Source organism: Crocuta crocuta, unplaced genomic scaffold (assembly GCF_008692635.1).
Source record: "Crocuta crocuta isolate KB4526 unplaced genomic scaffold, BGI_CrCroc_1.0 scaffold138, whole genome shotgun sequence".
Classification (NCBI taxonomy): domain Eukaryota; kingdom Metazoa; phylum Chordata; class Mammalia; order Carnivora; family Hyaenidae; genus Crocuta; species Crocuta crocuta.
This window is the reverse complement of record NW_027532585.1, coordinates 1,712,860-1,739,038: the sequence shown is the minus strand read 5'-3', so window position 1 is coordinate 1,739,038 and position 26,179 is coordinate 1,712,860. Positions and strand designations below refer to the sequence as shown.

General features: G+C 42.3%; 1 protein-coding gene across 4 annotated transcripts in view; it reads left to right on the top strand.

Annotated features, from left to right (window-relative positions):
- PLPP4 (phospholipid phosphatase 4) overlaps positions 1 to 26,179 on the top strand; it is a 120,158-nt gene that overhangs the window by 79,950 nt on the left and 14,029 nt on the right. The gene's annotated exons all lie outside the window — the stretch shown is intronic.

Sequence of the window (26,179 nt, the reverse complement as noted above, 5' to 3'; positions counted from 1 at the left end):
TCTATGAAAAACCTACTGCTAACTTCATACCTAATGGTGAAAGATTTAATACCTTCCCCTTTAGATTGTGAATATCATAAAAGGTTGTCCATTTTCACTGTATCTATTTAAAGTTGTGTGGTGGTTTTAGTGCAATTAAACAAACAAAAAAAGACAAGAAGTAAAGTTATTTTTATTTGTAGATGACATGATTATTTAGAAAATCTTAGGAAATCTACAAAACATATTAGAATTAATAAGCAGTTTTGAAAGCTCATAGGTACAAGGCCAATATAAAAATCAATGTTATTTATATATAATAGCAAGAAACAATTAGAAAATGCAAATTTTAAAAATACTGTTTAAAGTAGCATCAACTTATGAATACATAAGAATAAACAACACAAACTGAAAAACCTAGGGGCGCCTGGGCAGGTCAGCTGGTTAAGCGGCTGACTCTTAGTTTTGGCTCAGGTCATGATCTCACAGTTCCCGAGTTTGAGCCCCATATCGAGCTTCACGCTAACAGTGTGGAGCCTGTTTGGGATTCCCTGTCTCCCTCTCTCTGTGCCCCCTCCTCAGCTTGTGCTCACACACTCTCTCTCAAATAAATAACCTAAAAAAAAAATGTACATGTTGATTTTTCTTAAATAGAACCATAAATTCGAAACAATCCTATTTAAATTTTTTTGTAGGGATTGAAAGTTGATTATAAAATTTATAGGAAAATTCAAAGGACCTAAAATAGCCAAATAATTTTGAAAAAGAAGATAAAAATTTGACGTACTGACAGAACTTGATTTCTTCTGATAGCAATATAGTAATCAAGCTACTGTGGCTTAAGGATAGATAAATAGATTAATAGAGCAGAATAGAGCCAAGAAATAGACCCACATATATATGGTCAAGGGCTAAGGTAATTTAGTGGTGTAGGGAAAGATTAAAATCAGCGGTACTAGAAAGCCTGAATAAAGTATGAAAAATAAATTAACCTCAACCTCTATCTTATATGATATGTAAAAATTAAAGTGAATCATATACCAAAAGTTAAATCTGCAAATCATCTAGAAGATAATGTAGAGGAATATATATTGGTACTGCACCAATAATAAAAATAGTGATAAATTGAACTTCACCAATATTTAGAATTTTTGTTCTTCAGAAGCCATCATTATGAAAAGGAAAAAGGCAAGTCATAGGCTGATAGAAAATGCTTGCAGTTCATCTGTCTTACAAAGGATTTGTATACCTATATCCAGAACATATAAAGAGCTCCTACAGATCAATAAAAAAAGATAACCTAACAAAAACACAAACAAAAGACTTGAACAGAGATTGCATAAAGAAAGGTGTATGAATAGTCAATAAACACACAAAGGTGCTCTATTATTAGGGAAATGTAAATTAAAGCCATCAGATACCACTTCATAGCCATGAACTAGTAGTTAAGTTCAGAGAGACTGACAGCACCAAATGTTGATGTTGAAGGTGCAAATAGAACTCCCATATACTGCTGGTAGAAATTGGTATGACCCTTTGTAAACCGGTGGCCAGTTTTTTATAAAATTAATCATATGCTTACCCTGTGACTCAGCATGTCCATTCTGATGTGTTTAACCCAAGAGAAATAAAATACATGTCCAAGAAAGGACTAACACAAAGTATTAGAGCAGTTCATTTCCTAATCAGCCCAAACCAGAAACAATGCAAGTGTTTATGACAGCCACGAACAGGAATAAACTACTGATGCACATAGCAACGTATATGGATTTCAGGAACACTATACTGAGATGAGGAAGCCAGACGCAGAGGAGTACATACTATGTGTAGTATCCTGTTTATGTGAACTTCCAGAACAGTCCAAACCAGTCTGTGGAATATAAATCAAGAGTTCTGAGAGGGGCCTCACAGACTGGGGAAGAAATGACTAGAAATGGTTGTAAAATCTATTGGGAGATTTTCCTTACAGGAGTATCTGTGTTTTTCAGGAAGTAAGATTGTGCATTTCACTGTGCATAAATTTTATCTCAGTAAGAAAAAAAAAAAAAAAAGCTAGACCAAAAGCAAAAATTTTCAGAGATGTAAGATGTACCATCCACATAGTAGTGAATCTCAAGGATATTTCAGATCAGCTTGATAATTGGTGAAGACATCATGTAGCGTTTATTTTAACTTGAAAAATAAGCAGGCTGTAAATTGTGATTGCATTTAAGTGGTATTTGAAATGACACTGGGAAATAATAGGGTAACCTGAGGTCAGTGTTGTCTTCTGATATAGTGATACAGACCAGTGGGCTCTTACTGTCTTCCTTTTTCTACTTTGGCTCATCTCCCAGCCATTCACATAGTAACCAATTGATTTTTGATAACTCTTCTCTTTAAAAGTCTTAGGATAAAAGTCAAACTCTTAGAATAACCATGTTCCACAAAATGCTATAAAAATCTGGCCCTTGCCTAACTCTCTAGCCTCCTCTCAAGCCATGATCTACTTCAGTCATGCTGACCTGACAGTTCCTCGTTGTATTAAATTCTCTGTCTTTCCGGGCTCCGTTGCTGTTCCCTACTGCGGACACTTCCCGATGCTCTTTGCGTATCTAGTTCTTTCTTATCTTTCAGATTTATATAAAATGGTGCCTCCCTTAGCCCCATCAGTCATTCTTTCAAAAGCCTATTAGTTCCTTTCCTAACACGTTCATAGTTTATAATTATTTTGATCTCTAGATCCATAAGACCCAAGAACAAAGTCAGTCTAATTGTTCCCCAGAGCTGAGCATAATACCTGGTCAAGCATGTAGCAGGAACCAAATAACTATTTGTTGAATAGCTCATAATAAAACTCTCAACCTTATACCCCAGGTGGTGCTAGTGATTGTTATTTAAAGTAAATATGTGTGTGTGTGCGCGCGCGCGTGTGTGTCCTTGTGAAGTCCACACATTTCTCCAAATCCAGGCCAGATTCCTATTCATTGACAAAAACTTGTTTTGCCTAGGGAATAAAGTCATTTGTCTTTAAATTCAGATATCTAGCTGCCCACGGTTAGGTGACCTTTCACTGAATTGCAGCGTCTCTATTTAATGGATGAAACACTGAAGCTAAAATCAGGGCAATACGTCATCGTCTCTCCTCTGAGTAGGAAGTTGGAATCCAATTTGATTGCAGGCTTTTGACATTTTGCATCCTTATTCTATCACCAATGGCCATCAAAGAGTGTCTTGGGAAGACTTAGGAACTTTCTCATTTCCTGTATTCTGCATGCACGTATGCTCATTCCCAGGAAAGTGGTCTAGCTGGTAGACCAGATGAACCATTTGACCAGATGAATTGACAAGTGGCTGCTGCTGTTTCTTTGCCTTTTTTTTAAAACTGAACTGACTGAATCCATGACCCACTTTGGCACTGCAGAACAAAAACAAGCTTTCACCTCGGGGCCTCATTTCCACCAAGCATAGGCTTGCGTCAGTGATCGGAAGGGCATATCAGCGATGCTGATTTCCAGATCTGTTCAAGGAGCTGAGTGACAAGGACTAGAGCTGATAGAGTCAGTGCAGGAAAAAGCCTTTGAAAGCTTCAATAAAGGAAACTGGGACCCCGGCCCCCAAATCCGCTTCTTCTGGTAATTGGTACAGCATAGACCGAGCGCCCTGCATTTGGGAGGGGTGCAGACATCAGGGTTCTCCACACCCAGATTATTGTTATCTGATCCTTTACGGTTATGAGATTTCATGGGGGAGCTACAGTCAGCATGCCATGAAAAGAAATATACAGGAAGAATCAGCCACCTTTGCAGTTAATCTGCTCTCTAACATCTATTCCTGCTCCAGATGGGCCTCTCCACGCTTGCTCAGTTCTCACTGGTTATGGGGGTATTGATATGATGGTACAATGCCAGCACGTTGCAAGTTGGTGATCAAGAAAAACTGCACATCTTGACAAAGATTCAGGACTTCATGAAGTTGGTGAAAGTGATTCTGCAGAACTGCTGGACCAAAGACTTAGGCCAGTTTAACAATCGAAAAGAAGCAGATCCCTAGGAGGAGGCCAGTAGACTTGCTTCAGAAGAGACTGATTTGGGGGTGCCTGAGTGGCTCAGTTGGTTGGGTGTCCAACTCTGGCTCACATCATGGTCTCACTGTTCCTGGGTTCGAGCCCCGTGTCGGGCTATGTGCTCAGGCCAGGCCTAGAGCCTTTTTCGGGTTCTGTGTCTCCCTCCCTCTCTCTCTGCTTCTCCCCTGCTAACACTCTGTCTCTCTTTCTCTCTCAAAACTAAATAAAGATTGAAAAAAAAATAAGAGACTTATTTGAATATCAAAGGATTATGAGATGTAATTGAAAAATGATGAAGACTACTGATATTTCTGTAAAAAAAGAAGAATCCTAGTGATTTTGAAGGCAAAATGTCTACTATTGCTGCATCCTTTTATTTCTACATTATGTCACAAATAGTTGGGGTGCCTGGGTGGCTCAGTCAGTTAAGCATTCACGTATACCTCAGGTCACGACCTCACAGTGCCTGTGTTTGAGCTCCATATTGGACTCTGTGCTGACAGCTCAGTGCCTGGAGCCTGCTTAGGATTCTGTGTCTCCTTCTCTCTCTGCCCCTCCCTTGCTCGTGCTCTGTTTCTCTCTCAAAAAAAATAAATGAAAACATTAAATTTAAAAAAAAATCAAAACTTGATTTATTCTTTGTTCTAGAAATTAGCTTCATTGCAATTGTAACCGATATTGTGTAAAATATAAGATAAAATAAGATTTTCATAAGTTTTAGTGTTTTGAGTCGGAATCTCAATGAAAGATTGTTTGCACTATTTAATATGAAGAGTTGCTTTCTGATTTGAAGCGATTCACTTTAAGTAACTCTTTGCTGTCAGTGAGATTGCCTGTCCCTGAGAATAAGCTGGGTTCCATGTACCTGGGGCCTCCTGATGCCCATGGACCTGATACCCCAAGAGAATCAGAGAGGTAGAGGGGCTCGTGTGCCAGGCCCAGTGCTCTGGCTTGAACTGCTCTCCCAACTTGGCCGTTCCCCTCTGTGTCCCCAGCACCTCTTCACCCCTGGATCTGTGCCAGCTGGCTCTGCCCGCCCACTCTGGGCAGCACATGACTCCTTGCCTGCCCCCAAACCTGCCTTTTGGAAGTTTTGAGAGTGCTGATAATTTCCCAGAGGCGGTTGGTGAAACTGAGTGTCATATTTGGGAAGTGGGGGTGGAAGGGAACGGAGAAGAGTACCAGTGAGGGAGTAATAAACCCAGAACACCCAAACAAGCAGAACCTACATGGCAAAGCCCTTATTTTTTCTTCTAGAGAAAAGAAAAAAAAAAAAAAGGAAAACCTGGCTTTTTTGTCAAGTTACCAAAATTGCACCTCATACCGCCCGCTTTCCCCAGCCTCTTGCTCAGTCTGTTAAAATTCTCAGGTGAGGTTTTGGCAAATGCCTTATTGCAATTCAGACTCCCGGAGAATGTTCTTGTACAAGGCAGAAAGCATGGGACTTGGGAGGTGTGATTAGCTTTAAGCCTGTTTGAATGAATGAGTGAATGAATGAATGGATGAACGAATGAAATTTGGGTCTTAGGAGGAGGATGACGTCACATTCATTCACTCAACTGCCATTTATGGATTGCTTCCTGAGTTCCAGGCACTAAATTGTGTGTTGAGACTACAAAGGTGAATGAGACAGCATCTTTCCTCAAGGAGCTCAGTCCTGTAACCGAGTCAGGACCGTAAAGGAAGGATTCTTCCAGGGCACTGACTGGCTCTGTGTACTCTGAGACCAAAACTAGGCGTGGGTGTCACCCCTGAGCTATTGTTTTTATAGACTAGTGGCTTGTGTGACTAACTCCCTTCTTCCCTGCCTTAGGAAAATGGTGAGCGCTGTTAGGAGATCACCCTCCATTCCATGAATATTCTCAGAGACTGACTGCAGATGTTTTGGTCTTTAATTTCCAAAATTACAATTTTCTCTTAAAACCGTTTTTAAAAAAATTAAGATATTTTCTTGTCATCAGGGTTCTGGCACCTTTCCTGTTTTCTGTGTTTTTGCAACGATTCCTGGAATTCGGTTTTGATCTCATGAGGAAAGACTCTCAGGGTGCTGGGGAGTAATCATTCTCTTTCTCATTTTGGAAATCACAGAGGGAACAGAACAGTTAAATCATTTCTGGCCCGAGCATCCGTTCGTAGGTGCAGGTTGTGTTCAAGTTCATGGGTAGGATGTTAGGTGGTGTGGCCATGAGCATAACATTTAAGCTTGCCATTTGCAACAGAAGGGACACAGGGCAAGTTCAACCTCCTGTGGAGTATACTGAGCTAAGCACAGAAGCTTTCCACTGACTGTTATACAGCTAACGTTTATTGAGTATTTACTATATTTTAGGCATGCACCAAACTGTTCTAAATGCTTTGTCTTGTTTAATCCTCAGGAGCACTCTGGGGTAGATATTCTTATAAATCCTATTTTGCAGGTGAGACCCAGAGGGTTAAGTATCTTGTCCAAGGTCACACAGCTAAGAAATAGTGAAGCTAGTATTCAACACCCCCGCCCCCTCCCACTGCCCCCACTTAAGTGTTATTTTGCATCAATATCTGCCTGTTTTCTATTTACATTTTTTAAATGTTAGTGAAGAAATCTCCAGTTTGATCATGTATGCACAAAGTAGCTGTTTCCTTTTGAAAACTTTGTAATGAAAGCATTTTATGTTCATGTTTGTGGGGCATGCTTCATTGCTAATAATTTTTAAAGAAAATAAAGAATTCAAGTCCTGATATTTCTGAGCCTGTATAAGTCGCACAAAACATAATAACCAATGGTACAGGGTTACATTTGTGTGTTGCAATGAACAGGAGAAAAAGGGATGAGGTCTGTCTTTTCACCCTTAAGAAATAGTGACATTAGAAAAATAAAGTAGCAACAGAGCTTGAAAAACATCCTAGTATAAAATCTGTAACAGTCAACCTGGCCAGTTTCATTTATTCTGTATTTATTCTCATTACCAGCTTTGAGGGCTCCCTGGGCTCTCTCTTGCTAAATCAATGTTTTCAGAATTCTCAGTGGCTTGAATTTTATAATCTGAGAAATCAATCAGGTGCCTCAGGAGAATGCCATGTCTTATTTTACTTGCAGCCTCCAAACGCCTCTTGTAATTAAGTATTAGTTGGAGTTCATTGCACTTGAATAATGAGGTGATGTTTGGGTAGGCTTCCTTTGTTGTTTTTTCTTCAAGAGCATTGCTTCTGTTTTCTGGTTAAACAGATCACTGTTGTCATAAAAATGCCCTTTAAAGTCTCTGTAATTATGATACTTAACATCTCCTAAAACCAAAGCCAGTACTTCATGTTCAATACTGTTTGCTCTATTTGGCATGTATAGCCCCGGCATGCACAGTGCCTGCCCTGAAATGAAGGAGCTTTTACCAATGAAAGGAGACCAGGGCTGGAGGACTTGAACTTCGTGTTTTTTAAGTGGCCGGACTTGCTTGATGACCGAATGAATGGATGGATAGTCCCTGATATAAGGCAAACAGTTTGGTGACTGGCTCTGTCTAATCTGCACTTCCTCCTGGACCGTATCGTTTTCTTATTGCTGTTCTTTTTAATAGGGATAATTAGTTAACAGTGAAATATATGTACGAAATCACGTATGAAATATATATGCATGGTTTTTATAATATTGTTAAAGTAAATAATAGTAATAGTTAATGGTAGTAATAATAGTTAAATAATAGAATTAATAAATATTAAATAATATCAGAAAACAGACCCTCATGTACCCACTACTTGGATCAAGATAAATAGGATTTAAATATACTCTTAGAAAACTTATGTAATTTTCCATGGTGACTGATTGTTCTCTCTTCCACTGTTTCCATTATCTTGAGTTTTTATTTTATTTTATTTTTTTTATTGATTATTTTTGAGAGAGAGAGTCAGAGCACAAGTGGGGAGGGGCAGAGAGAGAGGGAGATACAGAGTCCGAAGCAGGCTCCAGGCTCTGATCTGTCAGCACAGAGCCTGACACAGGCTCAGACCCATGAACTGCGAGATCATGACCTGAGTTGAAGTTGGATGACTACCCAACTGAGCTACTCAGCACCCCCATTATCTTGAGTTTTTAAAAATAAGTTATTTGCTTTTCTGAATATTGTTAAATACACACACACACACACACACACACACACACACACACCCACACACACACACAGGTGGGGGAGGGGGGGGCGTNATGAAAAATACAATAATCAAGAGCTTTATTATTTGAAATAATCTTACAGTGAATGTTTTTGTTAAATACACACACACACACACACACACACACACACACACACACACACACGGGTGGGGGGGAGGGGAGGAGGACAGAAAGACAGGGAGACACAGAGTCTGAAGCAGGCTCCAGGTTCCGAGCTGAGGCTCTGAACTCATGAACCATGAGATCATGACCTGAGCTGAAGTTGGATGTTTAACCGACTGAGCCACCCAGGCACCCCTAGTTTTGCCTAGTTTTGAACTTTACATAAATGGCTCATATCCAGTCATACTGAATATTTTTATGCGATTTGCTACTTTTGCTTACCATGGTTTTTGAGATCTTTCTATTTATTAATGTACATGGCAGAAATTTATTCATTTTCATTGCTGTAGAATATTCCAAGGCATGAATATACCAGTTTTTAAGAAAATCATTCTGTGAATGGACACTTGGATCATTTCCAATTTGTACCGATTATGAAGAGTGTTGTTATGAGCTTCTGATGCACTTATTTTAAAAATAATTCTCAGATATGTTTCCTGGCAGTAAGAGATCTGGGCATTTGTTCATTTTCCACTTGAAGAAATAGTACCCAACTGTTCTTATTCAGCCTCACCTGCAAGTTATGAGGGTTCCTATTTCCTACAGCCTTGTTAGCACTTGGCGTCATTGGGATTTAGGTTTTGCTGGCCTGGAGGGTGCGATGACAGCCCTGGGGTTATGATCTGTATCTTCCTGATGACTACTGAGCTGGACCGTCTTCTCATGAGTTTAATGGAGTTTAGGTTTCTGCTTTATAGGACATTACTGTTGTGTCTTTTGCCTGTTTTTTAAATGGATTGCTGCTTTAATTTTGCTGACTTACAGGTTTAAAAAAAAATATTCTGGAGGCGCCTGGGTGGCTCAGTCAGTTGAACATCTGACTTCCGCTCAGGTCATGATCTCATCGTTCATGGGTTCGAGCCTCACATCAGGCTCTGTGCTGACAGCTCAGAGCCTGGAGCCTGCTTCGGATTCTGTGTCTCCCTCTCTCTCTGCCCCTGCCTCGCTTGCACGCTGTCTCTCTTTGTCTCTGAAAAATGAATGAATGTTTAAAAATTTAAAAAATTATATATTCTGGATATTAGTTCCTTGTTGGTTATTTGTGCAGCAGACATTTTCCTCTTTGTGCTTGTCTTTTTCATTATCTTTGTATTTGTTTGGTTTTGCCTCCCATACCGAATTTGTGTATTCATTCTCTTATTTATTCATTCATTTATTTTAATAACTGTTTAACCATTATAGAAGTAGTACTTCCTACTGCCCAGAAGTCACCAGCCTTAACACCTTAGTGCATATTCTTTTGGGTTGGGCAGTTTGTGTGTGTGAGCATGAGAGTGTGAGTGTGTGTATGTGACTCTGTGTGTGTGATCAACCTGAAAATTCAGTCAATAATTTCTCCCTTTCCATTTGAGTAAATTTTCATCACATGATGTATACAAACCATCTTCAGATTTTCCCAGCGTTCCCTTATGGCTGTTGTCAAGCCAGTAACCAATGCAGAATTTATTGTGTATTTGGGTGGACCAAACTCTCAGTAATAAATGCAGTCAGTTTTATCAGTCCTTTCTTTATGGTTAGTAGTTTTAGTGTCTTCATAAAAATATGTCTCCCAACTTCAAGACTGTGTTACCTTCTAATTGCTCTGTCTCTTTTAAGTCCATAATCTATCTGGAATTGATTTCTGGGTGTGGTGTATGCTCTACAGTAGAGGTCTGATTTTATTTTTTCCATATGGATATCCATCCTTCCCGGCATTATTTATTGACTTACACTGATCTGTAACATGACCTCTGCCATATTTCCTGTCCACACAAGGATGGGTCTTTTCCTTGGCTCTCTCTGTTCTGATCCATGGATCTACTTGCTTATTCCCATAGCAATGCTGCAGTGTTCTAGTCATTAGAGCTTAATAGTCACTTGAGGTTTAGTACAGCAAGTCCCGATGTCGGCCAGGCTCGACTGGGCTATCTTGAGTGTCAATTTCAGTGGCTTAAAACTTTTTTAAAAAGGTTGTGGCTTGTTTCTGTTACATGTATCATTGTAGTCCTTCGGGGGCTCTCTTGGGTCATCTCAACATGTTGCTTTCCCCAAGGGAGGGAGAAGAGAGCATGTAGAATCACGTGTCATTTCTAAATGCTTAGAAGTGACATAAGTCAGTTCTCATGTTTCATTGGCAGAACTAGTCACATGACCACACCTCATTTCAAGGGTGTTGGAGAATAGAATTCTTTTATCAGTAGAATTAGATGGTTGCCTGTCACATCTTTGACCTTATTCTTCAGGAATGTTGGGCTATTCTCAGCCCTCTTCCCTCCCTTATGTATTTTAGAATTGGCTGATCAAGTTCCATGAAAATCCCAATTGAGATTTTGATTGACATTTTACTGAATCTATGGTTCAATTTGGGGAGACATAGTATCTTCCCATCCAAGTGCATGGTATAGTTGTCTCTTTAGGTCTTAATGTCTTTTAGTAGTTTTATGCTTCTATATTTAAGGAAGTTCCACATTATTTAGCACATTAATTTCAGATACTCTATATTCATGTTACCACTATAAATTTTATTTTTAAATTACATTTTCTATCTGATTGTTTCTGGTATCCAGGAGTGTAATTGACATTGGTATATTGATTTTTTAAANATGTATGGGCGCGAGTGCAAGTACGGAGCTCCTTACTTCTCCGCCATCTTGCCCCCTCTCCTCCCTTAGTAATTCTTATTACTTATCTGTAAGTTATTTGGGATTTTCTACAAAGAAGATTCTGTTACCTGCAAATAATGACAGTTTCGTTTTTTCCTTTCCAATTCTTAAAACTTTGTATTTCTTTCTCTTATTATCTCTTATCTCTATTATGTTACTTCACTAGCCAGGACCTCCCATACAACGTTCTAGAAGTGGGGAGAATAGGCATCCATGTCTCGTTACTGATATAAAGGGGATGTTTTAAACATTTTGCCATGTGGCATTTTTTGTAGACATTTTTAAAACCAGGTTCCTTTTATTTCTAGTTTGTAAGAATGAATTTTGTGCATCTACGAGTTAGAGATTTTCCCTTTAATGTGCTACTGTAGTGAGAGTCCTTAATTATTAAAATATGAAACCAGTGTTAATTCCTGTAGTTAACCCACTTTGGTCAAGCTGTATTCCCCTTTTTACTTAATGTTAGATTTAGTTAATAATACTCTGTTTAAGACATTTGTAAATATTTTTTGAGTGATGTTGGCCAATAATTCTCATTTTTATAACCACTGGTTTTGTAATCACTTATCAAAATCAGACAGGAGGACAAAAAAGAAAGGCAAGACCTGCCAAATCCACCAAAATGGTTCGAAACCTTACTATTTATTTCAGTGACTGACAGATCAAACGTAAGTGGGAAAATAAATAAGATTTGAATAGCACAGTTAAGCTTCATAAAATGAACGTTCCCTCATTTTTAATCCTTTGTAAAGAGTCTATGTAAGATGATTTATTTCATTTGGGATGTCTGGCAGTTATGCCCATAAAATATTTGGTCTTAGAATTTAAAATACTGAATCAATTTCAAGTTACAAAGCTCTTGTGTTTTAATTTTTTTTCTTGAGGTATTTTTTGGTAATTGTATTTCTTTTTAGAGCTAGTTCTTTCCGGTAGACTTTCAAATGTATTGACATAAAGTATTTCATAATATCCATTTGCTCTCGATTTAATATCTGCATTGCTCAGTTTTTTATTGTTTATATGCACCTTCTCTCTCCCCCTACCCTGATTTTTTTTTTCTTGTTTATCTTCCCAGAGCAGAATCTAATACTCTTTTCAGTATGCCCTCTTTTGCTGGGAGCCTCTGTGCTGTGTATGTGTTTTACCTTATTTCTGTTGCTATCTTTATTATTTCCCTCTTTCAAACTTTGAATTTATTCTGTTCTCTCTTTTTTTTAAAACTTATTGAGCAAATTTAAATGCATTGCTCCATAATGCTATTCTTCCTTCTTTTTCTAACGGGAACAGTTTGGGCTGTAAATTTTCCCATAAATGTTGCTTGAGCTGCATTCTCTAAGTTTAAAGGCCAGTTGTTTTCATTAAATTTACCTTTGAAATTTTTCTTATTTTCTTTTTTTTCCTGTGACTCCTAAGTTGATTAGAAGAGACTTAAAAAACACACACACACAAAAGAAATCCTAAACATAGGATATTTTTCTTGTGATACTTTTTTAATGACTTATAGTTGAATTGCATGGTGGTCAGATAATGTGATCTGAAAATTACCCACTCCTTTGATCTGGAGGCTAGCTAAGCGTATGGTGTGTTTTCATAAATATTTCACATGGCTTCAAAAGAATGTAAATTTAAAAATTGCAGCACATAAAGCAGTACAGATGTCCATTGGACCAAGCTTGTTAGGCTGTCCAAATCTTAATGTATTTAATTTTTTTCTGTGTATGCTTAATTTATCAAGTATAAAAATGTGCATTAAAGTGTTTCACCCTTATAGTAGATGAGATAGTTCTGTGACCCTTGTTTTGAAGTGGTATGTAAACACAGTTTAGAATTACCATACTTTACAATATACCTTCTATTACGTTTACAAATAAGTCATGACCATCTTTATTTCTAATGCTGTTTTTACAATAAAGACTATCTGACTTTACTACTGAAACCAGCTTTCTATTGGTTAGTATTTGCTACTTATATCTCTTTCTAGATCTCTATTCTATGACTGTAGACTGTTTTATATATGTATTTCTTGAACTTTTAGCGGAGGACCTAATTTTAATTACAGTTGTTGTCATTACTCTTATGTTAAGGTTTATTTATATCGTTCATCACATACTGTTTTCTCCTCCCTTCCTGCATGATTTCTGTGTTATCATTTCATTATTTTCCTCTTTTTTATTTAGAAGTTCTATCAAATCTCTAGTTTAACACACAGTTAACAAAGTCTCGAGGTATTTAATATCCTTGTTTTTCCTGTCTGAACATTTATTTTTATTATTTTTTTAATGTTTGTTTATTTTGTGAGAGATAGAGCGTGAGCAGGAGAGGGGCGGAGAGAGAGGGAGAAAGAATCCTAAGGAGGCTTTGCTCTGTCAGAGCCTGATGGGGGGCTTGATCTCACGAACCATGAGATCATGACCTGAGCTGAAATCAAGAGTTGGACGCTCAACCAACTGAGCGCCCCAAGCGCCTTTCCCTCCTGAACATTTAATAGGAAGACACTGAATGTTTTTCGTCTGATAAATAGATCTTTCGTCTTCATTCTAGCTCGATTCTTTTCCTCTCTCCCCCAACAGAACCACCAACCCATGTGTGTGTGACCCATGTGTGTGCCAACACCTCTGCCCACTGTCCATTTTCTACCTCAGCCTGTCCACCTTCTGCCTCAGTTAGAGCCTTCACACACCTTCTTTGATATTCTTTTTTGGTAAATGCCCTATTTTTTATTTTTCTAAATTTTCTTTGTGTGATCTCATTCTTGGAAGATGGATTTACTAACCATGGAACTCTAAGTTGACAATTCCTGTCTCTCTGAACTCAGGATATCATCTTGCTGTTATCTGGCTGCAATGTTTCTGGGTGTTTCTGAAGTCAGTTCTAAGTCTTAGTGCTGCTCCTTTGTTAGTATTGCTTTCCTTTCTGAGTGCTTTTAGCATCTTGCTTTTCTTCTGTGTCATAAAGTTTTATAATCCTGTGTCTTGGCATGAGACTCCTTTCACATATATTGTGTGAGATTCAGCAGGCTCCCTAAATCTCGGGTGTGTGTCTGTCACCATTCTGAGATGCTCTAGCCCTTATCTGGTTGAATATTGCTCCTCCCTATTGCTCTATTGTCTTCTTCTCCAGTCTGGAACTCCGGTTAGACTTTCTCGCTCTATTTTCCACATTGTGTAACCATTCCATATTTTGCCTTCCTTCTTCTAATGGTGCCCTGGAAAAAATTTTAAGCTGTCTCCCAATTTACAGATTCTCTATTCAGTGCTGCTCCACATTTTTTATTTAATCTATTAAGTTTTTAAGTTCAATGACTATTTTTTTATTTATAGAATTCTAATCGGTCTTAAAATATCTGCTTCATTATTTTTTTATAGTTCATGTTCTTTGTCCTTATTTTCATGCCCCCCTATAATTTCCTTAAACACATTGCCAACAATTATTTTATATTCCGTGCCTTATAAGATCTGAAGTTGTTATGAGTCAGCTTTTCCTGCGGAGGCCCTGAAATCTTTTGTGTATTGAGCTTCCTTAGTCTGGGCTTTTAATTTTTCCTAGAACTTTGTTTGGGGAGTATTTTGATGTCTGGGTTGAAGCTGAATTTTTCCGGAGAGCCCTACCTGCGGCGGGGCCATCCAGAACCAATTCTCCACTTCGGGTTTTGTGGGGACCATATGAGAAGCATGAAGTAGGCCGCAGAGATCTGTGAGAGACGTGTTAGAGCTGTGAAAGCTCTCCACACAGCCCAGAGATGGAGACAGCGAAGTCTTCTTACTGTTTCCTCCTTATTTACGCTTAAGCTTTTGAGATCTAAGGTTCCTCCAGGAGTCTACTGTTACGTTCTCCACCTTGGATAAGCCTGAGACTATGTCTCTTCACCCCTGCACCTCGTGGCGACTTCAGAGCCGAGGCTCAAGGTCTGCAGGTTTCTGCAAACACATTCAGGGCATAGTCTGGCTTTGCTGTTTCCTTGTTTGTATGACCTGGGCTTTCCTTGCATCTGGGAGAACCTTGCCTTCATTAATTCTTCTCTTCGTGTCAACTCAATGACAAGTTTAAAAGATTGTTTGCTTGCCTTTGTATTTCATTCAACATGGAGTTATTTCAGTAAAGAGTTACAGTCTGCCACGCCGCTGGAAATAAAATCCCGGGCTTGGGAAGCGTTAGCTATTTCTGTATTGGTAAAGGAGACCGAAGTCAGGCTGAGAGGCAGACAGATCTGGGTCCGAGGCCAGCTGCGATTTTTCTCCTCTGTTTCCTCAGCATTTCTAACCCTCCCTTTCACTTGTACATTGCATTTCTGTTTACGAAGTACTTTTACAAAAATCATGTTTTTTGAGACTTGGGTGAGGCAGATCTTGTCCCCATTTGGCAAATGGGAAAGACCACTTAGGGGGACGCCACTCTGCCCCAGGACCCAACACTTGTAACACCTGGAAGAGTTCTATTTTTGTTCTATTTTGTGCTGTCTTAGATTAAATGGTTTAGGAGACGCCAGCTCCTGGATTTCAGTGTGTTTGCATGGAACACGTCACTACTTGGACAGGTGTCTAAAGGAAGATCCTGAGCCCAAAGCTGGCTTCTTGATAGACTCCCTTGATCAGTTAGCAGTGTCTGCCAAGTTCACAGGAGATGACAAGCTGACATTTTTGCCTTCCCAAATTGAAATGGCCCTTTTCGCTTAGAAAAAAAGAACTCACAGTTCTTGTATGAATGGAAAACAAATCTTTTTTAATTTGGATGCAGTAACCACCAGAGGGACAGCCTTTCCCTACATCACGTAAGTAAGGCTCTTGCCATGTTCATGGTCAGTTTTCTTAGGGATGTAAGTGAGAGATGAGCATGGAGGTTTGTTGTCAGGGGAGCCAGGACATGAGGGAAGTTTGAGAAGCCACCCCCTCGGGTGCCAGTGAGTCCTTCAGCCCTGAGTCTGGGAAGGACTGCAGTGTTCTTTAGTAACCAGAACAACACCCTCGCGGGACACAGGGTGTCATGTGAGGCCCATGTGCCTTCCCCCCACCACTCCTGTAGGACTGAGAAGGTTCGGTTGGTCGCAGTCAGCACCCGTCACGGCCACTCTGCTGGTCAGCATGTGAGCCAAACATCTCAGGGGCTGCGGATCTTAATGCGGAGCCCATTTGTGCCCGTTCTGTGTACAAAACCCAGGTCTTTCCTCCTGTGTCCCCTTCTTCTTGCTCTGCTCTCATGCTTACAGCACTGTGGGCACCAGATGTGTGGGGGTCTCCCCCAGCCAAGCAGTTCTCTGCCGGGGCCTCCGATGTAACTCTGTTCTGACACACTCTACCTGCAGATTGCCTCTGAGCCCATGAGTTAAGGGCTCGGTCTCACAAAACTGTCCCCACCCAACTTCAGGTGCCAGTCACAAATCCAGGTTATCAATCCGATTGGCCACGAAGCTGAGGGTCCCATGATCTCCTCGTCGGCTTTGATTGATTTGCTCAAGCGGCTCACAGAACTCAAGGAAACACTTAACATTTACCAGTTTATTAAAGGAAAAGAGAGCGGAAACAGACGAACAACTGGATGAAGAGATGAGGCAAGGTCTGGAGCGTCCTGTGCCCAGAAGCTTCTGTCTCCATGGAGTCGGGGTTGTCTTCCTGGTATCATCACCAGCCTGGAAGCTCCCCGAACCTTGCACTTTGGGGATTTTTGTGCAGGCTTCATCAAATAGGCACGATCGATCATTGACTGTTTCCAGCCTTTCTGGAAAATCAGAGATGGGGCTGAAAATCCCAAGTTTCTAATCATGGCTCGATCTTTCTGGTGACCAGCCCCACTCAGGGGCCAACCCAGAGTTGCCTCAATAGAAGAAAAGATACTCTTGGTATTTATCACTTAGGAATTTATAAAGGCTTTAGGGGCTATGTGCTCAGAACCAGGGGCAGAGACGAATATATATGCTTGGGTTTTTTAAATGTTTATTTTTGAGAAAGAGAGACAGAGGACAAGCAAGGGAGGGTCAGAGAGAGAGGGAGACACAGAATCCCAAGCAGGCTCCAGACTCCGAGCTGTCAGCACAGAGCCCAATGCGGGGCTCGAACCCACCGACCGTGAGATCATGACCTGAGCCAAAGTTGGACGCCTGACTGACTGAGCCACCCAGGTGTCCCTATATGTTTTCTTTTATCTCACATGTTGTCCTCCTGTGTGGGCTGAGATCTCCAGTCAGGGCTAGTGCTGGGGGCGGTTTAGGAGGATTGTTTTCACCTAACAAATCATACTGCAGGTAGTATACCGACTCCTAGAAGATCACTTCCTTAGAGTGTGGCTGGCTGGTAACTGTCATTAAGACTTCCAAGGCTTCTCCTGAAGCCTGAGCACCCCACAGTGAGGCTGATCAGATGAACACACTGGGCATATTAAGGGCCACTGCCCACGTGGTTGTCCGTCAAACACACCATGCACGTTGCTACTGAAGTTTCACCATTCACTTTATGTTGTGCTAAGGCCTTGGGAGGCAAAATAAAATGAGTTTTCATTAACATGTTATCTTTATCAGAATTTGGCTCGCGTTTTTATCAGCTTCCTTAATGGTATTATGGCAAATGGTGATTTCTTCCTTTTGAGGGCATAGTTTTATATTTATGTTTCAGATCACTGTGGCGCGTATAATCCCAACTGAAAAGAGCGGAAGTTGTCTTGGCGATTTAGACCTTCTGTAGATCAGGGTGCCCTGGTTTGCAGACCGCTTCCAGTCGTGGTGACTGTTCATAGCTGTGTCTGGGGTGAGGAGTAACGTGCAAGATTCCTGGCAAGGCTCGGTCGTCAAGCAGCATGGGGTTGGGGACGGGAGAGCCTGAGTGGCTTGTGTCGCTTAAAATTCCTTCCTCTTCCTCTGCTGATGCTTCTCCCACTCCCAGGATCTTGTCCCCAGGGACAGACTGAAGACCCATCACCTTCTTTCCCCAAAGCCAGTTTCTTACTTGCCGCTGAAGCTCCCTCTGGACTTTTTTTCACACATTGTGCCTGAGTCGGCTGTTGATTCTTTTTTTTCCCCCCAGAACAGAATCCTATTTGAAGATGCAGACTGGGGTTTTGCAAGGAGCTTACAGTCTGCCTTTTCTGTTTGCGTTTCCTGCCTCTGACATTTACTTTACAGACTAATTATGAGCTTTTTGATTCCTTTTCCTTTTCCCTGTTGCTCAAGCCTCAAACAAAGCCACACACTCATTTCTATCCTGGATGGAAATCTCTCTGGCTCAGGAAGCTTAAGTATCACCCTCCCTAAAAGGAGGGGGTGAAGGACATGTCCTTTCATGGCCATGATGTTTTTCTGTCCCCAGGGACCTTGGTCTTGTGCCAGAGTACTTAATAAAGCCCAGTTACATTCGTGAAATGAATGAATGGTCTCTACCATGTATATAATCACTCAGTGACCATGGATTGGTTACTTTTCTTGCCGGGCAGTGTACTGGGTCCTGGGGCTTCCATGGTGAGCCCGAATGGCACATGTCTGTCTATGGGGCATATAGAACACAAATAGGCAGTCAGCAGTGCCATATACAATTATACTAAGAAAATCTGTGATCTTTTTTTTTTTTGCTCTATTTAGAAATAATACCTTGTTTCTTAAGGGCTGCATTAACCTTTGGTAAATATTTTGACCTAGCTGAGCCTCCATTTCTCATCCATGAAATGGCCCTATCACCTATGTCTCTGTGTTGTTCTGGGGTTGAGGGATGGCCAGATAATGAGGTCTTCCAGTGCCGTGCCTGATAGATGGAAGCATTCCATGCCTGATCATCTTGCTGTTCTTCTGATAGAACATTCCTAGTACCTGCTCAAGTCAGCACTATTTCTTCTTTCCTTCTATTCTAGATTATGGAGACACCAAGCCACCTGTTCATCCTTCAGACCCTTGGAATCTCATGTTGCTTCCCTTTCTATAGCTCTACCTCATCTGAGAACTCTGTGAACATCTCTCGGTGTTCCCTGGGATCCAGCCCAGGTATCTGGGGGCTGGCTGTCAGTCCCTGGGGAACAAAGGGACTTCTGTTCTGAAGATCCCAGAAGGATTCTGGGGTCATTCTTGTAGGATGAGCCTTGTAGGAAGTGTGCATGTGCGCTTGTGCATGCATGTGTGTGAGGGAGAGAAAGAGAGAGAGACTGACCATGGGTATGTCTGGAGGGAGGGATGTGGTAAGAGAGAAATGAATGAACGCCCCAGCTCATCTCCACCCATATGTTATTCTGAGCCAGAGCCTGACTCTACCCTTTCTCCGCCATTGAATACACCCCTTCCTTCTTTGTGAAACCTTCCCTGCATATCAGATCTTCAGCCATTTATTCACTATTGACATTTATTCACTATCTAGTAAATGCAGGCGTGGGGAACACAGCCTCTGTCCCCATAAAGCTTAGAATCTACTAGAATGGAGATAGATGCTAAACAATCATATAAATAAGACTAATAGTGTTAAGTGTTATGAAGGACAGGTACAAGGTACAGTAAGAGCCTGTTATACCTGGGGCCAGGGAGGGCCTCTGAGGAAGTGACATTTAAACTGAGACGTGAGGAGTGAGTAGGAGTTAATGAGGCAGAAAAGAGATGTTCATCATTGTGTTCCCATAGCACCCCCGAGAATATACATCATCTGGTCGAGCTTCCATAACACCACCATTTCTTCTGTTCATTAATTTGTTCATTCATGTGTATTTATCGAGCACCCGTTACTTGTCTGGCACTATTCTTGGTACAAGGCATAGAATGGCAATGGATCCAGACACTATCTTGTTCAGGGAGACACTGAGTTCGCATCTTTGTTATCTTTGTATGTGCATCTGTTTTGTTCCCTCCTCTACACTTTCTGATTCACTTTGTGGGGAGGTGGCAGCATTTTGAGAAGAGCATAAGTAGGAAAGGAGCGGGAGGGTAAGGGGGATCAAACCATCACTAAGAGCCTAATGCATGCCGGGCACTTTGCCCAACGTATCATGGAAATTCTATCATTGATCCTCCCAGTCAGTCTGTTGGACCACTGCTGGCATGTCCGTTTTATGGATGGCAAGCCTGAGTTCTAGAAGTTGAGCACCTTGCCCTAGGTCACACACATAGGACGTGGTGGGGTCAGAATGCACATGTAGGTCAGCCCAGCTGTGCTACAGAGCACTTCTCACCTGCGCTTATTAGATCCTAACTCCATCTCTGAGCTGCTATAGGTTCTCAATTCATTTCACGTCCGTGGAGTCGTAGCCACCAGGTCTGCTTGACCACCTAGCCTCCTACAGTGGGTTGGATGGTTTTCTCCATCCCTCTGGAGCAGTCAAGTAGTGTTGACTTCAACAGTCCCAGGCTCAGCCTACCTTCCTCAAGGTGCTTCGGGTCTAGCCAATCTCCTTTGGTCTAACAGACGGCTTTCAGTTTCTCATCAGCACACCAATTCTTCTTAAATCTTAAGGCTGATGATACTAGAGTAAGCCATTCTGTCTGAGGCTGACAGCCACCTAGAGTCCCAGGCAATTCTGCCACAGGGTTGGATGACTTTAAGCCCTGGATTCCAGATAACTGAGGTGGTTTTACAGCCCCTTCCTTCTCTCTGTCCTCCAGGCTCCAATTTTATTTCCTCCATGGAGCTTCCCTTGTTTTTCCCAGTTTTCCTCTCACAAATAAAACTCTTCCAGGGCAAGAACTGGATTTTATGCATCTTTCCATCACTATGATCCAGCAAAGTCCTTGTCTCTCAGAGGCCGTTAATAAGTATGTGCCGGGCTCAGCCCTTCCTTTATTCATCACATGTCTATTGGGGCCAATCAGTTCATAAGAGCATACAGATATGAATGAGGGTGAAGAAGGTAGTGTAAGCCCTGCCTTCATGGAAGTCACAGTCTAGTAGGATCTATGTCTATCTGGTGATACAGGCAAAGAAAAGAAATTATGTATAGATGGCTACTAAGATGAATCAGGACCTAAATCTTTTCTCTTAAGTCATAAAGTTGAACTAATGGATACTTTTGAGGCTCTGTTGAATGATATTGATCGTGATGAACTCTTGTCTTTAAAAGAAATTTTAGAAGAATTGTTGATTAAGGTAAGATTCAAAAGATTTCAGGGATTTTGAGAATTCTCTTTCTTCCAGCAAAAATAGACTTTTTTTTTTTTTGCCTCCTGCATCAGAGCAGAGTAATCTCATTGCCCCTGAACTGAGGAGAAGGCAGGCTGGTTTAAAACTCACAGTATGTACCGAGTCTGTTCGGTAGTTTTCATCAAAATTGACCCTTGAAGTTGTAACCCTGGTTGGGTGGTTAAATTTCATGCGGAATAAATCGCTGTCATTCCTTAAACTCTGCTGAGTGGTTTTAGGCTACAGATGCACGGTGGATCCATGTTCTCATGAAGATTTGTAGCGATCTCCTTTCATCTTTTTTTTTTTTTTAAGTAAAATCTCTTAACCAGTAGCTTAGAATATAAATGAATCTCGCCCGTCTCCTAAAACAGAAAACAGAGCAGGCATCTTGGGTAGGCTGAACTGTAAATGGAGAAACTATGAAGTTGAAGCTGTGAATGAGAAACTAGTCATGTTAGGGGACTTGGGGTCACAGGGACCTTAAAGTAGATTCTAACACAATGAAACTTGTTACTGGGGAGCCCTAGGAGAAAAGCTACAGGATGTGTCACTTAGCATGGGGCCAAGGCCTGCTGGCTCACTGACCCTCTCATCTGAGAGCTTCAGGCATTCTGCAAAGTGGGATCAGAAAGATATATCCACTGACTCATCTCAGTGAGTCTTCAAGTTTATTCATTGTACCAGCTAAGATCATTTTCTCTCCACTGAGAGCCATGGAGGCTGCAGAATTATAAGAGCCTGAGTACCTAGCTCTAGAATTCTTTCCAAGCAAGCATGCGGTTATATAACTAAAGACTGCAGATGACAAGGGTAGACTTTGGGAAGGCTTTTCTTGCAGAATGGAACATTCCAGCACCAAGGCAATGCACAACCGCCGCTGCTGTAGCCACAGACAGTGATCACATCAGGCAGGCGATCACTCGGCGCCAAGCACAACATTAAGCGTTTTACAATTCCTCTGTAACTGACTTGCAAGATCACTTTGCAAGTGCTACAAACCCTATTGCACAAATAAAGGAACAGAGACCCCGAGAGGTGAGCTCAGATGCCCGTTCAGTGGCAGGGCTGAGTGCCCCATGGGTTTGCCCCGAAAGCCCACACTCTTCAACAGCACACAATACAGACTGTCCTTAACTTACGAGGGGGTTATGTCCCGATAGACCCACAGTAAGTTGAAAATACCATTCAGTTGAAAATGCATTGAATGCACCTGACCTACCGAACTTCATAGCGTAGCCCAGCCCACCTTGAATGTGCTCAGAACACTTACATTGGTCTTCAGCTGGGCAAAATCATCTAACACAAAGCATATTTTGTAGTCAAGTGTTGAATATCTCCTAGGATTTGTTGAACACTGCACTGGAGGTGAGGAACAGGGTGCCCGTGTGCTGGTTGTTTGTCCTGGGGAGCGCGGGGCTGACCGGGGAGGGCCTCTGGTGGGGATTACGGCTCGTGCTGCCAAGCATCATGAGGGAAGATCGTATCACACGTCACAAACATGAGAAAAGGACAACATTCAAAAACCGAAGGACAGTTCCTACTGAACGCATATCTCTTTCCCACCATTATAAAGTAAAAAAAAAAAGTTGAACCATAGTAAATCGGGGACTGTCTGTAATCCCTGCTGTTGAATGGATTGTCTGGTCCCCAAATCCCCTGCCTAGCTTAAATTGTTGTTGCTGCTGGTTTAAACAAAATCACCGCAAGCTCAAGTGCTTCTTTGCTGTGGTTTGGGGAGCAGGGACAAGTTCACTTGTAATTTTCAGCTCAGGCGTAGAGGGTCATTTAACAGTAGGCCGTGGGCGCTGGAGGGCGGCGGTCAGGTGAACTGTCAGACCGGCAGCCTGTGGACCCAGCTCTTTTGGCCCACAGATGAGGCTCGTTTGGTCCACACTGTATTAATCTTTGATGAATTGTTAATATTTAAAAATGGAGACATTTACCATCAACATCGGGATTTCCCTCCTATCCCAGAAGATCGAAACGTTCAGAAACACAGAGCCCTCGTCTTCGCACAGCGGACATCAGCTGCTGCAGAGGTTCGGCTGCGTCTCTAAGGTGTTCTCCCCTTATTCCCAGTCCTCTCCTCTCCCAGCCGTCGCCCAACGGTCCGGCCAGGTGTTAGCTGGCGTTCGCCATCACGATGACCCATTGATATTTTTTCAGAAAGTCAAGTCTTTATTATCAGAGTGTCAAGCAACAGTGGAATAATGAAAGATCGACCAGGAAGGCTTTCTGCTGCAAAACGTCACCTCCAATATCCAACTACTTACTCGTGTTCCCTCTCTGACTTGGTGGCCCCTGTGGCGCAGCCTCTCATTTTACAGGGCAAACCGAGGCCCAGAGAGGGACAGTGACTTGCCCAAGCTCGTGTATTCAGTTAATGGTAGAGCCGTGGTGAGAGCCCACATCTCTGCCAGCAGCAGCGTCCCGCTTGGCAGGAGTGTGCAGGTTTGCTCCCATGCGCCGGTTTTGGGTGGTCTTGTAGAGATGATGTTGCAGAGATGCGTCCTCCTCAAAACGCCCTTCAGTATTGCGATGTATTCAGCCATCTGGTCCTGCCCTTCCCCCTCTTGGAGGAGAAAATACGAACTCTTTGAGCATCATAAAATGGAAAATTTGTACAGGTCAACTCATCTGGGTGCGATTCCATTTTTGGTGCCAGGTATGATCAGTTTGGGGCAAATTTATTAAAAAGAGCACAAGTGGAAAATGCACCATGAAAAGCAGGATCTCTACTCTTGCTTCCTGCCTCATTTATTTGGAAAGCTTTTTCCTTTTGGGGGGGTGCCCATTTTACTTCTTTCTTGCAGTCATTGGGGTCCAAAGGTCTTCCACTCGGTTTAAAAGACAACTGGAGAGCAAAGGCAAGCCACATTATTTCATCTAAGCTAGTTCAATAAGTAGGACTTTCTTTGCAAAGGGAGAGTCGTAAACCCGTGGCAATTCATCTGTGTAGCCTGGGAGAAGAGTCAGTGATTCCCTTTCAAAATCACCAGGCAGGCAGAGAGCCCTGTTCAGGGGATGCGCCTCGTGTCACGTCCCGGACCAGCAACATGTACCGTGAGGCTTTGCTCATCTCCTCTCATCGACGACAGCCAAGTGAGCATCGGAAGTGCCAGGAACAGGGTGGTGAAATCATCCTTTCATCTGCTTCCTAGTTTAGAGGCTCCAAGAGCATCTTTGCTTTTCACAGCCAGATCAGCATATAAATATTTACAGTCAGCTATTTCCAGCTAAGAAAACCCACCACAGGCTCTGAAAGCAAGGGGTATATGCTCTCTCTTTCCCATAGATTGCTGTGTGCGTGCGTGCGTGCATGCGTGCACGTGTGTGTGTGTTTCAGACTTTGGAGAGTGAAGAAACAAGTTCGGAGCCCCCAAGGACAGGTAGAATCTCAGCATTCTCTTGCCCACTGGCTTGGGAGTGTTCTGATCATATTTCTGTTGTTCATAATGTTAGCAAACTATGAACACACTTACCCTATTTTTTGATCTCCCTCCTCTGAAATGTCCACAGCCTTGAATGCTCTGTTCTCAGCTCCATTCCTAATCGTGCTGGAGGTGGGGGCTATGTCCAAGAGGAAAGGCAGACAGAATGAACAGGGCCACACCTGTTCACATGAGCACAAAAGCTTGTACAGCCCTACGGTGTCTCAAAAGTGCACGTTTCTTTGAGAAGAGAATAGGGTGTTGCTTGGCTAGCCTTGGAAAGCATTTCTTGAAAAACTTGCCTGTTCTGTTTTTCTCCCAGTTGAATTGAGTGAGTCTGAGGCTTGGGGGGCGTGGGGGGCAGGGTCTCAGGGCTGGGAGGCTCCCAGGAGATTACATTCTCATTCCAGACCCCCAGCCTCACAGGAGGAAGTAGCAGAACAAAATGTGGGATCACATGACTTCAGTTTGGTTTGGCAGAACCTAGTTCTTATTCAGACGGTATTTGGCAAAGGAGGAATGCAAAGTGCCCATACTGTCCATGGCTCAGATGGGTCTCCCTGGCCACAAGGCAGAGCCCCAGAAGCTCTTTGCCAAAGCACATTCTGTTGGTTCAACAGCCATATAATGTCACCTAGCAAAGTAACAACATAAAATGCTGCTTTAAAAATACTTCCCAGGGGCGCCTGGGTGGCTCAGTTGGTTAAGCATCCAACTTCTACTCGGGTCATGATCTCATGGTTCATGAGTTCGAGCCCCGCATCGGGCTCTATGCTGACAGCTCAGAGCCTGGAGCTTGCTTCAGATTCTGTATCTTCCTCTCTCTCTGCCCCTCCCCTGCTCACCCTCTGTCTCTCTGTCTCTGTCTCTGTTTTTGTCTCTCTCTCAAAAATTAACATTAAAACAATTTTTTAAAAAGGGGCACCTGGGCGGCTCAGTCGGTTAAGTGTTCAACTTCAGCTCAGATCATGATCTCGTGTTTCATGGGTTAGAGCCCCACATCAGGCTGTGTGCTGACAGCTCTGAGCTGGAGCCTGCTTCGCATTCTGTATCTCCCTCTTTCTGCCCTGCCCCCACTTGCACTCTGTCTCTCTCTTTCTCAAAACATTAAAAAAAATTTTTTTAATTAAAAAATAGTACTGCCCAAAGGCCCAATAGTATGTCCGGAAGAAGAGCAGTGGCTGCTGGGTGCCCAAAGATCTAGACTGTAGAACCCGGCCTTTGAATTCCTGCTCCTTTTCAAAGAAGCAGTCACTCTAGCACTTCAAAGGGCTGCAGCATGAGTCCCGCGGCATGGGACAGAGGTCATTTTACCTGCTCACCAAAGAATGGGCCCCAGCCCACCACTGCCGAAGCTGGCCAACTTTCAGCTCCTGGGAGACAGGGAGGTGATCCAGTGTAGGCTGAGGGTCTGGCTTTGAACCACCCACCCTGGTTCTTGACCTTAGAGGGTTTTCAGCAGCCCCTTCCCTTGCCCGTCTTGTGCCTCAAGGCATTGGCTGCTTGAGCTGGGACGTGTCTGTCGTAAAGTCTCTAAACCAGTTTTTACCGGGATGCATACACATTCTCAGCTCATCATCCACCCTGTACTCGTTGACTTTTTTGTTTTCTGTTTCTTTTCCCAAGAGATGCCAGTGTGGCAACCTGTAGAGCCTACTCTCTGATCGAAATCTTGGAGACGTTCATCCATAACCTCACGCAGCCCC